An 8,841-nucleotide genomic window follows, 5' to 3' on the forward strand; every position below is an offset into this window, starting at 1 on the left:
CATCCTGTGACGCAAATAAGTAGGATTTATAGTCCCTAAAAGGAAGGGACCTACCTACTATTTAAGTCACACTACGAGACCGAATGTAATAGCCTTGAACCCTGAATCTAGAATGGGCTTAGTGCTCTACGAAACACTAAGACCCGTGTCCTAGCTAATGCAGTGCAAAACCTGGACTTACCCTGGCATGGATTGGGGGAGCCAGCTAACCACCTAATCGCTTTAAAACCATGATATCAAGTCATTTATGATAGATGGGTGGGTGGTACAGTTCTTTGGAAATAAGACCGACATCTAGAGGATTTTCTAAGTGGTCCTAGACTTATGTGGGTTAGATGCCTCTAACTAATGCAATTAAATTTTAATTAAATTAGTTTCTAATGCAATGCATGCTAGTTGAAATGTCAGCTCATGAATGCTATAAAATTTTAAAAAAACAGGCTTATAAAAAATAATTTTTTGAAAAGACTGGGTCTCCCTAGGTCCGGTACTTCATCCTCATAGGCTAGATTATCTGGACTCTACCCGCAGGCATGGAGATGTCTTATAACAAGGAAAGAAGAATGCAATAATATGCATGCGACCCCGGACGGTTCTGGCAGTTCCCTAGATTCGTTAAGTTTCTATGTTATTTAAACTTAAATTTTTAGATATTAGTTATGAGTATAAAACATTTTATAGTCCTTAGAAGAGCCTAACGAATTCCAGGCAAAAACAAAATCGACATGCAAGAAAGAAACCTAGAGAAAGCAGGTATTTCTACTGCACAATCAGGAAAGCACATCAATATAAATCCCAAAATAAATCATCTAAATGTCCATAGGCAAACTGCCCTTATTACAACCAGAATTTGCAGAAAATAAAGTGGTCGGGCACCACTACCAACAACCCAGATTTCTAAGACTATGACAGACGCCAACAACTTTGAGTGGGATATTGGGTCTTCAATCTTCAGTCTTCTTTGGATCACTCCTCCTGGGACTCTTGGAACTCCTCCTCGGACTCCTTGGATTCGTCATGGCTTGAATATCCAAACGAAGAGACAATTCCCCCAGCAGGGGGGGTATTGCCTTTTCTCTTTGGATACCTAAAGCTATCCAACTCGATCTCCCAAACGGAAGAAGACTCTCCCCTTTAGGGATGCCTTCTTCTTTTAGAATACGAGTTGGATAAGAATATCCCAACTCAAGGCTGTTTTCACAACTCTTAACAATTATTACAAATTTTACATTCATTTAAAAAAGAAATTCTAAAGCCCCTGCAAGGTTTTCCTAATAAAGATCATCCAAAGCAGTTTATATGAAAATGAAAGTGCTAACACCATTGACCCTGTGCCAAGCCATGCTCTTAATTATGAGGGCTAAGCAGCTCCATCTGTGCAGTTATAATTATTAATTTTAGTCCTCATTTTTATTTAGGGGGAGCTGAGCAAGCACCTACATAAAACCTTATTAGAAATCAGGATAACGCTCCCCCTTTTATTAGTTTGAGCATGGCCACCTGCACGGAAGAACAATATATATATATATATATATATATGGCGCTCCTAACCTAAGGGTAAATCTAGCGCTCACATCAAGAGTGCATAAAAAGTAAGCAAACACACCAATTATTTTTCAAACATCATGCAATGAAATCCACGAAAGCTCCGGCACACAGCAGAAAAGTAAAGCCCAGCGGCCTATCCTAGATCTAGAAGTGGTGCCCTAGCAAACAATTCTGTGTGTAAGGCTAGTGTGGTTTGGATATATCCTAAGTGGGATAATTAGTTAAAATTATCTGAAATTCAGGTATGTTATAGGCCAAAAAAGAGAATTTTAGTTGAAATTTAAATCTTAGTGGATTAGGATCCATTTTAGTAAGTTTAGTTTGTTGATCAGTTTTAAAGAACTTAGGGTGATGATATTTGAAGTTAAAGTTGTATTAGCCAATTTTGGAAAGTCCCGGGTCCTTCTAAGACTTAGACTAAGGGTCCAAAAAGTCACTATGAGAAATAGGCTAAATCTAGATCTCCTATCACCTTAGGAAAATACTAGACCTTAATACGAGTAGTTAGACAGGTAGTAGGCTGAAATTGGAGTTTTTTTAGGTAAAGTTATGAATTTTTTAAGTTTCGGGCCCTAAATGAACTACGGTTGACCAAAAAGTTGACTTTCTAATCTAGGCCAGTTTCTGGAAATATAAGATTTTTAATAAATACTAGACCCTAATTGGAGTCTAATGCAAGTGAGTTTACCTTATTTTAAAATTTCTACAATTAGTTATGAATTTTCTAAATTCAGGGTAATTAAGGGAATTTCTAAATTTCCTAATAAAGGGCTGATTTTATCGTTTTGATCCAAATCAACTTTAAACTTATTGAAATCACTTCCAAAGGTTAGGAATGACCTAATAAAGTGTTCTCAAGTGTTTGGAGAAAATTTGGGATTTTAAATAATTTTTAATAAATTATTAGGGGCAAAATGGTAATTTATACCTATGGTCAAATTAGGGGTCAAACTGAAGTCAAACTAGGGATCCCTATTTATCTAAGGTCAAGGATAAGATTCTGGTTAGTTTAAGATATTACGGGTAGTTTTCTAACCTAAGATGTATTTATTGTATTTTTCGGAAGGTCTCGGGGCCTTATTTAACCAGTTAATTCGGGTTAGTTAACTAAGAGGTCTAACAAGCCCTAAAAATTCATATAAAATTTTGGGAGGCTTATGATGTCACTAAGTTTAAGTTCTAAAATTCTCATGTCAATTCAAAATCTATCCTAGCTCCTAGAAAACTTCTAAATTTGCTAGACGAGTCCTTAATTATTGTCCTTAAGGTGTCGCTACGTTATATGGGTATAAATGGAGTTTTACACTAACACTCAAGGTAATAAATGTATGGGAGTACAAAAATGAAATAAACACACCATGTCCTTAGATCTAGGAGAGCCTAAGCTAAGTGCTCGTAGTGCGACCTACACATGCAATCTACGAAAAAAAAAGGGCAGACACCTAAAGAAAGGATTAGTGAATGATTGGGACTCAACCATTTACTAACCCACTCCCCCATGATTATTGTTCACATATAGAAGCCAAGTTTAAAATTTCATGAAACAGTGGATCTCCCAAATTAAGATTTAGTTATAAGTAGTTTTAAAATAATTTGAAAGTACTCATAAATATAAATATATATTTTTTTAGAAAATAAAATAAATAAAATAATTTAATTCATAATACATAAGTATAGGGAGACCCACTGATCACTCAATCAACGCCTCAAAATGATTTGAAAATAGTTCGTATCTTGAAAATAATTATTATATTAATTAAGTATATAACAATTAAATAATCAAATAATGCCCCACAAACAAAAATCTGCCGAAACAGTGAAAATCAGTGGCTGAAAATAGTTTCAAAATAAAATACACATTTTTCTGAAAAGATCGAGGGGTTATACGCAAAAAATCAGTGACCGAAAACAATTTCAAAACAAAGTACACATTTTTTTGAAAAGATCGAGGGGTTATACGCAAAAATCCGATTCAAAACGACGAAGATATGATTTTCCGAAGTTTAAACATAATAAAAGAATATTTTAAAATAGTGTCACTTTACTGTTTTGGAAATATAAGAAAATCTAAACAGAATTTTCACCCAAAAGTGATTTAAAACTGTACAGAATTCTAAATACACCCAAAACAAAGTGTTGTGCATCAAAATCCGACTTAAAACAAGAAAGTTATGCAATTTCAAAGTTTAAAGATAATAATTAAATAGTTTTAAAATAGTGCTATTGGCTGTTTTCAAAATAACTGCAGACAGATCAAAAATTTTAAGCAAAACCAACTTTAAAATGTGCAGAAATCAAATACGTTCAAATCAAGGTGTTGTACGTCGACAGCGGATCGAAAACTAAAAAGTTACGATTTTTGGAAGCTTTAAAGTAATAAAATAATATTAAAATGATTAAAATAACAAATACTTAAAAAATAATAATAATAATAATAATTATCATTATTATAATAAGAAAAAATATATAATAATAAAATAAAAGCAATCACTGCAATCATCAAGTGGAGGTCTTGAAGATATTCCGAGATCGATTTACTCCCCCGAAATCCTCGGTTGTTGATTCGATCTGACCGAGTGGACCTAAAGGGCAAGTGGCCTCCCAAATCTCCCCTTGCGGGGAGGGGAATGCTGCCGAAATCCCAAGAAAATGCTAAATTATTGTGATCGTCAAATTGGAGAAACTTGAAGATCAATTTCGGGGTCGATTCACTCCCCCAAAGCCATCGCCGTCGATTTGATCTGCCCAAGCAGCCCTGAAAGGGCAAGTTCCCTCCCCAACCTTCCATCGTGTGGAGGGGATGCTAGGAGGCTACCGAAATTTTGTCAGGAGGCTACTGAGCCTACAATTTTAGAGTGCTGCACTCATAAATTTAATAAACTAGTTAATTTAAACTAACTAATTTATTAATTAACTCAGTTAAAATCAAATTCCAAATCAATTAAATAATTGATTAATAACTAGTTAATAAATTTTAAATCTCCGAATTTAATTAAACTAATTAATTTGCACGAGACAACTCTTAATTAATAAAATACATCAATTTGAAATAAATTTAAACCTCTATCCTTCTCTTGGAAAGTGGAGATGAGATCGAGCCTCAAATTCAGAGAGAGAGGGAGTGAATTAGGCGGGATTTTGAATTCCAAAACGTTTGGAATTGATTGGGGCATTAAATTAGGTCTTAATGGGCTCTAAATAGGTTATTTTAACCTATTTAAGACTTGGTTTGACCAAGTCAACGATTGACTTGGTCAAATCAGTCAAGAGAGTCAAAGGAGTGAGGGGTTTGAGCCATGAAAAAGATCGGATTTGATTTGGGCTCTAAAAGGGCTTCATGGGTCAATATTGACCCCTTAAGACTTGGGTTGACCAAGTCAACAGTTGACCTGGTCAACTCAGTCCTCCACGCCCATGTTTGGGCAAAATCAAGGTCAACACCCGGCTGCCCCCGTGCATTGTTGGTATTTCAAATACTCAACAACTTTGCTGTGGAGGAAAATATATTACAAAGTATATTATTTTATATTTAAATATAATAATACAAAAAGTAAAATTTAAAATAAATAAAATAAAATATTAAAATGACTAAATAATAAAATAATTTATTAAGTTAACAATTTATTAAAACAAGTTATTTAATTATTAATTTAACAACTTATTTTAATTATTTAAAAATAAAATATTTAAGTTAATAAATAATTAAACATTTTTATTTTAATTAATAATTAAAATAATAATTAATTAAGCAAAGTTATTAATTAATTAATTAATTAAATTACAAATATATTTTTTTATATAAATTATTAAAATCGCTAGAAAATTTGTCGAAAAAGCCACCTCAAATCCACCGAAAAATATGCTTGAAAATTAGTCAAAATTATTTCATCGTAATTCGTAAAAAAGCCGCTGGAAAGCCCACTAAAAAATATTCCACCAAAAATCTGTCAAAACTCAAATCCACCGAAAAATATGCTTGAAAATTAGTCAAAATTATTTCATCGTAATTCGTAAAAAAGCCGCTGGAAAGCCCACTAAAAAATATTCCACCAAAAATCTGTCAAAAAATCAGCCGGTAATGAGCGATTTACCTATAGTGTCTCTTTAGTTGGCTTGCTCCAGTTACCTGAGGAAAAAACCAATTAGTAAACCTAGTGTTTTGGAGACTTTCTAAACATAAATTATTTCTTCCTTCTGCTAGTGAGGCTAATGTATTAGTATTTGATCCTATCCTAAGAATCAAATGTGGTCTCAATGTTATTATTCTTGTCCCCTCTATTCCTACCAGTGACTCTTTTGGTGATGTTGGCCTATTTAAATCTAATTTGGTTGAGGTTGTCATCCCTTCCTCTACTAACATTGTTGATAATTGTATTCCAGAGTATAATATTTTATGGAGTGGTAATGTTTGTGATCCTTCTAGATCTATGGATGTCTCTAATCTGATTCCATACATTACATTCCTAAATCTTCTATATATACTGATGATCATTTGAATACTTGGATAGGGTCTCCCAGAAATATCTTGACTCTGTTAGGGACCCAAATAATCAATCTGATGGTTGAGCCCTTCTGCTCATTCTATTTCTAATTAGAAAGAAGGATACATAAATTCAACTAATGATGACTTATGTCATAATGACATTCAGAATTTGAGTGACCTAAACTTTATTAATGTCCCAAAGGATAATTTTACATTGGTTACTTCTAAGAAAAAAAAACAAATACAAAAAAAAAAAAAATTGCAGCATAAATTACCTATTGATGCTAGAATAATAAGATCAAATGATTCATATAGGAATGGTTCTCATGATTAGTACAATTATTTGGAATATTATGGGTGTGGGTAAGCTTCACTCATTTTCATATTCATAATTTATGCAGGATTGATAAATTTCTTTTTTATCTCTCTTGAGCCTATGGTTGATTCTTCTAAGTTATTTACATGTGAAAAGCAACTAAGCTTAGATTCTTCTTATGCTAATACAAGTGGGAAAATTTGGGTTTTTTGAAAAAATAATATTAATCTTTCGATTACTGATAATTTTGATCAAGTATTGCATTTCCATTTTTTTATTTTTAATGCTTCTATTATGGGCTCCATTGTTTATGCTAGTGATTCTAAAGTTGGTAGAATTCCTTTGTGGCTGAAATTGCTTAATTTTGATAATAGCTATAAAGGTCATTGGTTTGTTAAAGGTGATTAAAACATCATCTTTAATGTTTCTGAAAAATTAGGAGGTGAGCCTCCAAGCCTTTTTGTGACGGATGATTTCAATAATATGAGTAAGATTGTGGTTTATCTGATATTGGCTTTTTTTGTTCAAGCTATACAGATCTAATAAAAGAGTGGGAAATATTAGAAAGGATTCTATTCAACAATGAGTGGCATTTTTTGTTTACCTATTTCTTCTGTGGAACATGTTAGTAGGGCTGCCTCTAATAATATTATTTTACTCTTTAAAATTTAGCAAGTTAATTATAATGGCTTTTCTCCTTTTCATTTTTAAAATATGTGGCTTCAAGCTCTTGAATTTTTTAAAGTTGTGAAAGATATTTAAATAGCTCCTATGAACTATTGCAAATCTGATTTCAAGAAATATAATTTTGATGTAGCAAACATCTCTATTTTTTTACGACTGCCTTGCCTACTAACATTTCAGGTCCACAAGATCAAATTACAAACAAACCAGCTCAATATTGGGTAGATTAGGACTGAGTCAGTTTGTAATGTACGTCAAGTGTCTTTTACCTTTTCTTGAGTCCATTGTAACAATGTGGGTCATGATGCTAAGTAATCTTGCACACACACACTTGGGGGAATAATTTTATCTATTTGATTAGAATTTTTTATTTTTAATCACATCGTCCTGGATGATCCAAACATCGTCCTAGACGATCAGTTAAAATAGAAACCCTAATTAGGGCATTCTGGTTAAGGAAATTGTCATTAAGCAAATCGTCCTAGATGATAGTAGCATCGTCCAGGATGATAACCTTAAACTAGAAATAATCAGCCCCATATCTATTTAGGCATCTTTTATTTCTAGAATTCATTATGGATGATGTAGTGCAATTATGCCTAAATTAATCTAGTAATTAAGGAAAATAATTAAGGTTTAATTGCTCAATCATAACATCCTAGACGATCGTAGGATCGTCCGGAATGATCAGTTAACAAACCTTAGTTCTTCTTAGACGATGTATAATCGACCTGGTTCCATTCAGGGCGATGCTCTACACGATATGTACTAAATTGAACTAATTTTTTAGGACGATCAAGAGATCGGCCTGGACGATTAAGTTATTTTTTTATCGTCCAGACATCCAATCATGGTAAAGTTCTGAACGATATTGGTCATTCTATACTAATTGGTCTGGACGATTGTGAGATCGTCCTACAAAATCTAGTTATTTTTCCATCATTCAGACATCCATCTAGGGCGATGGTTTGGACGATATTCGACGACTTGAACTAATCGTAAAGGATGATATCCTGTTGTCCTGGATGATCTGAGTAAAGTAACATTCTAATCGTTGAGATTTTTCCAAATCGTTCTGGCTGATTGAGCTAAATTAGTACTGATCGTACGAGATGATCGGCCGATCTTCCTGGATGATAATATCATTTTGTTGCAATTAAGAGCAAATTCGAAGTTTTTCTATATAAGACCTCTTGTTTTACCCAAGAGAGAATCTTATACTGCTATCCTGACTTGAGAGAGCCAAGAGGAGAGGGAGATCAAGGGAGAGAGAGAGAGAGGATCTTGTGAGAGGGAGTTTGTGAGGGGTTTCACAAAGGTTGCTCCAAGCAAAGATCCAAGTCATCTTCTCTGATCTTCATCTCTGGTTCTTAGAGGTTTGAGAGAGGTTTACTTCAGCAACTGATCAAGGTTCTCTGCATGCTTCTAGAGGAAGCAAAAGGAGTTGGGTTCTCTGTCTGCTTTAGGAGGAAGCAAAAGGAGTTGGGTTCTCTTCTTTCTTTAGGAAGAAGCAAAAAGAATTGGGTTCTCTGCCTCACCGGGGTTGGTGGAAAGAAGTTTTTGTACAGGCTTCTCCTCCTTGCTGTGGGGGCAAAATGAGAGACACTGAATTTAGTGCAAAACTCGGAGGGTGCCTCGAAGGAGTGGACATAGGTCAAGTTGATCAAACCACTATAAAATATGATGTGTTCATTCTTATTATTCTTTCGCATTTAATTTTTGCACTTCGTTACTCTTTTGATGAATCTTGATTTGGTTGTGTTTGTGTTTTTGTTTGGAGACATTTTTAAATACCAATTCACAACCCCCC

This window comes from Dendrobium catenatum, unplaced genomic scaffold (genome assembly GCF_001605985.2).
Source record: "Dendrobium catenatum unplaced genomic scaffold, ASM160598v2 original_scaffold_4717, whole genome shotgun sequence".
Classification (NCBI taxonomy): Eukaryota; Viridiplantae; Streptophyta; class Magnoliopsida; order Asparagales; family Orchidaceae; genus Dendrobium; species Dendrobium catenatum.